The sequence below is a fragment of the Enhydra lutris genome, unplaced genomic scaffold (assembly GCF_002288905.1).
Source record: "Enhydra lutris kenyoni isolate GAN:26980312 unplaced genomic scaffold, ASM228890v2 scaffoldscaffold205, whole genome shotgun sequence".
In the NCBI taxonomy this organism is placed as follows: Eukaryota; Metazoa; Chordata; class Mammalia; order Carnivora; family Mustelidae; genus Enhydra; species Enhydra lutris.
In genome coordinates this window covers 160012-165213 of record NW_019154289.1, presented here as the reverse complement: position 1 = coordinate 165213, position 5202 = coordinate 160012, and the positions used below count along the sequence as shown (strand labels likewise).

Genomic DNA, 5202 nt, shown 5'->3' with positions numbered 1-5202 from the left:
ATTGGGGATTGCCTTGACCTCATATTCCTTGATATTTTGGCATTTAATACAACTGGTTACTCCTTGAAATTCTCCTTTTAGGGGTTGAATGATCCCACATTCTCCTGGTTTTCTTTTACTTCCTCATCTGGTCCTCAGTCTTCCTCGTTTGCTCTTCCTCTTTTTGCCATCACCTTTAAATGTTCAAGTACAAGTCACCATATCTGTAGTCAACAAGATGGAGACCCAGAAGAGTCTAGGGCACAGTTCCAATGTGAGTCCAGGAGAGCTGATGGTGTAAGTTCTAGTCTGAAAGCTGGTAGTCTTGAGACACAATGAAGTTTGATGTTTTATTTTGAGTGCGAAGGTTGGAAAAGACTGATATTCCAGCTCAAGTAGGCAGGAGGGATTTCGTCTTACTCATGGGAGAGTCAGCCTTTTTGTTCTGTTTAGGCCTTCAACTAATTTGATAAGGTCCACTCACATTAGGAAGGGCAGTCTCTTTACTCAGTCTACCTAATCAGATATTAATCTCATCCAAAAACACCCTCACAAAGTCAAAATAGTGTTTGACAAGATATCTGAGCACATAATTGCCTAGTCAAATTGACATGTAAAATTAACCATCACAATTGGTTAATCAAGAAATGTCAGTCATATTAGATAGTCATAAAATAGATACATATTAAACTGGAACTTTGAATTTTACATCAAACATATAAATGCATATTTACTTACCTTCCTTTTATAGTAGACCCAAAGCTTTTTTTTTTTTTTTTTTAAATATGAATCTGGTGACTGGAGTTCTAGATAGTCTTTTTCACAAAACTATACTCATAATTCATCTACATTTTCATATACATCTACATAATTCATCTACATTTCCTAGTGTGTTTCAAGTGAGAAAAAGATCTTAAAGCTAAAAGCAAAATTTTTCTCAGCCTTAAAAGATTTTTTCCCCTAATTCTTTATAATTATTTGATTGGATCTCATTATAAAAAGCAATTTGCTTTCTGAAGTATTTAATTTAGTTTTCACAGCAGTAACATTTTTCTTTTACAACTGTCATCTTGGGTAATATGTAGTTGTCAAGTTGTATTAACATGTAGTTGTTATAGTATTACAATGACAAGGTTTCAAATCAAACACAATTGAGTCTAGGGAAGCATACAACTCAGCTGATGGGAGCACAGGTACAAGGATAGAATGTGACTAGTATGGCCGTGCTGAGGGTCAGTTTGCTGTGGGAATCAGCCAGTATAATTCACAGAGAGAGGGTAGAGAGTCTGTTAATCCTGAGAGTTCCCTCAGTGGAAGCCTTAGTGAATTGCTCCCCATATCATCAGACTAAAATGACATTAAACATTAACATCTGTTTGCATCAGATTTATTTGAGAGTTCCCAAAGGACATAGGTCACCAGAAAAATAAAATAAACAAGAGGAAGAGAATCTATTTCCAGAATTTTCTAGGAACTTTCTTGACTCCTTTGGTTTATTCATCAGTTCCTATTTTCATAATTGCTTTCAAATATGTAATTTAAAAATGATAATTCTTACTCAAGTCTCTCTGAGTTATTGCCTTTGGTATCTCAAGAGTAAAATCATATGCTGTTTTATTGAAATGCCTACTTTTATTATAACAACTACTTTTTTAGAACAAGTAAAATTCTGCTCTATTTCATTCAGATGATAAAATAATCAGTGCTGCACAGTGAAGGCAATTCAGAAATCAGTACTTTGATGCATAATGCCATGTAAAGGCAAGCCCCATTTTTACTTTTATGTAGTGAAAAAACACAGCTCAACATTTTCATATGACAAGTTGATATATAAAGAAATACTATTACTTTTGCTAATTACCTTGATATATTTGTGAATCTAAGTGACAAAAGTCTTAAAAAGTTACGCTTTGGGAAATGATAAAAGAAAAAGACTAATTTTTAATAATTTTTTTCTGAATACCTGAAAAGATAGTGCTCTGTTATACAAAGCCATCAGGGACTGTTTTAAACACTCTAGTGACCAATTAGTAACATTTATGCTAAGTGATTTGTCACATTTTTTTTTAATAGTATAACTTATTAGAGGCAAAAATGTGTGCTATTTATGGGAGGGCTCCAGGGTCAGAAGGCCTCAATTTGAATCTCAGCTCCACGTCTTCCTGTCTAGCTGAACTTGGGTGATTATTTAAGTCCCTAAAGTGTTAGTGTTGCCAAATGCTGGATCCTCAAAAATTCCACCAAAACAACCTGTTGAAAAGGTAAATCCAAATTTATTGCTTACCTCAGTAAGGGAGAACACTGCTTTGACCATGAATTAGTAGCATCTTGGAAGGAAGAGAGCAAAGTTGTGATATGAAGTTTCGGTATTTGGTTTAAGGCAAGTCTTTCAAGGCAAGGGATGGCTTTTAATTAGGATGGGATAAAGATCACAGCAGAATGCTTTAGGATTTGTGGGTACAGCAAAATGAGGGCTTTGAGGTAAAGGTATGGAAAAATCAGAAAGCAAAGAATTATTTGACTTTATCTATTGAAAAACCAAACAGTCTTATGTTCATTAAAAATGGATTTTTTCAGGAAGTTCCTGAAAGGAACATTGAAGTTATTTTTAACTTTTATCTCTCTGGACAAAAATTTCCTGCAATAGTTAAGACATTGTGATAAAGACAGTGGCAGAGTAAAATCACGATAATGTGTATAGTCAAGTATGTTTGTGTTTGTGAGGTGGAGCGAGTAAATGGTTTTGATTCTTAGTTTCCATTTGCAAAATGGGAATAATAATAGCATGTTTATGGATGATTTGCTAAGTAATTATTAACAGACCTTCTAGAAGGAAACTGTATGAAGTGGAGGGAGAAAGGCTCACAGTTGGTCAAATGTAGATTTACTTCTAAATTACAACTTTGTGGTAAGTATGATTCTGTTTTGGTGATCTTCAGAGTGATACTTCTAACAGGGGTATTGTGGGAATTATATTAAATAATGAATGAGAGTCCCAAAAATCAAATATGCAAGTTGACTCAGTGAAAAGCAGCAGAAGTGACTTAAATTTTCAGGTGTCAAATGGAGAAATACCTCATACGCAACCTCAGGCTTCAGCCATACCTCTCCAGGCAAATTCTGCTTCCCTGCAGTATCTTCTCCTTTGGCTTTCCAGCGACCAGTAAAAGCATTTAACAACCATGGCTCTAGTTCTCCAGGTACCAAAAGAAACCATGGCTCTCATTCTCCAGGTACCAAAGAAACAACAGCTCATACCAACCACCTCCCCAGCCAGGCCCTCCCATGGCTCAGAGTACACAGTCCCAGCAAATCTTCCCAACAATATCAACAGCCCTACTTCAACCAGATCTTCAGGAACAACCACAGTGAGAAGTGGCTTGCTGAGACCCAATTCACCTTCTTCTGGGGGTATACCAGTGCCTCACAGTAAACTTACACAACCTATTCGTGGACTCTTGCCAGCTCCTAAAACCTGTGGTCGCCTGAAAGAGGACAGTTGGAAGGATGGTTGTTATTGATGAGCAGAGGCAAGAATGCAGAGGTCCACAGCTTCATGGATACCCCTTCACTAAACTAAAAGACAACTTTTATATGCACACTGTTCAGATAAGGCTTGGAATTTATAAAATCCCAGCCCTCTCTGTCATAAGTAGTACAAACTGACAGAGATGATCAAGAAGCAGGGGTGTTTTTGGTTTTTGTTTGTTTTTTTTGTTTATTAAATTTTGGTGGGTTTTTTTAAAGTTGTGTTTTGTTTTGTTTTGTTTTTAGATTTTATTTATTTATCTGTCAGAAAGAGAAAGCACAAGCAGAGTGAGCGGCAGGCAGAGGGAGAAGCAGGCTCCAGGGAGCCTGATGCAGGACTGGATCCCGAGACCCTGGGATTATGACCTGAGCCAAAGGCAGATGCTTAACAGACTGAGCCATCCAGGCATCCCAAGAAATGTTTTAAATGACATTTGACATCAGATGTATTTGGTTGCCATACAGTCACTGTCACAGAATCACTTTTAGTTTTGTTTAATAGAAACTAAGCTAATTTTTAAATATTTGACAGAGGCCAATATCTGGACAAAAACAGAAGGATGGCAAAGAAAAATGTTCATTAATAAATAAGAAAATACCTTTGTGCAGAAGCAAATGGTGACTTCAAGTTATCCAAACTTCACATTCAACCTATTTTGGTGTATAAATAGTGTTAATAAATATTTGTGTTAATGAGAAAAAAATAATATATAAGAAAATAATACATGGAAGATATATGTTTCAGGCAGGAAGCCATTCCAATGGGGAAATCAAAGAGGGTTTGATGTAGGGACTGATTGTCAAGGATAAGGAACCAACAGAGAATGTTGGGGAGACAGCAGGAAGTCCCAAAGGAGAGCTCTACTGGAGCATGGTAAGGGCTGTAACCCTTAGAGAGAAGCCACCCGTCGTGCGCTGAGGCCATCTGTAAAGGAACACAGGTGCTCCTGAACCAGGCAGAGAGCAGCAGGAATAAATCCCTGACCTCTTCCTCCTCTCACTCTCCAATCTCCTGCATCGCATTTGTCAAACCCAACTAAATGACAGAGGGCAGATGAGTCTGGAGAGTGCAGACTTCCAGGTTAGCTTCTTGGGGCATGGAGCAGGATGGGGAAGAGCAAAAACTATGTCACAAGAGACCCACACACAGAATAACCAGCCTCAGTGGGAACCTTAGAAAGTCTGAGTTCCCCCACTGTGACCCATTTATGAATGATGATAATGTTGACATAGAGGTATATGTCAGTATAGTACTAAAAAACCCTCTGTATGTCTATTTTGAGGGAAATAAGTTTAAGCACTAACAACGTACAATCCTTGGTTAATGTAAGGATGTTTACCAAATGGCCCTGCTTACTCTATAATGGAACTGATATTCTATCTATCTGTGAGCAAATCAGGGTGTTAAGAGTATACAGTGTCCATTTGGATCAGAAACAAAATGTCCTTTCAGTTTCAGAATCCCCCTTAATAAAACCTTTTGGGTTTTTTTTTTTTTTTCTTTTTAAACTTGGGGCAAAAAAGAATTGGTTGAACACAAATGAACTCACATTATGGAATAAACATACCAAAATATACAAGTCCTATATGAGTGGGTTTGATGGCAATGACGCTATTACCAAAGCATTATCATAGGGCACACTGAAGAGCCTGGTCAGAAGCTTTTAGAATGACTTTCAGGAACTCCTTTGTGTC

The 5202-nt window shown here is 37.2% G+C and overlaps 1 pseudogene; it reads left to right on the top strand.

The window, feature by feature from the left end:
* Positions 1 to 3500, top strand: part of LOC111140163 — a 6870-nt pseudogene extending 3370 nt beyond the window's left edge.
* Positions 3501 to 5202: the final 1702 nt, after the last annotated feature.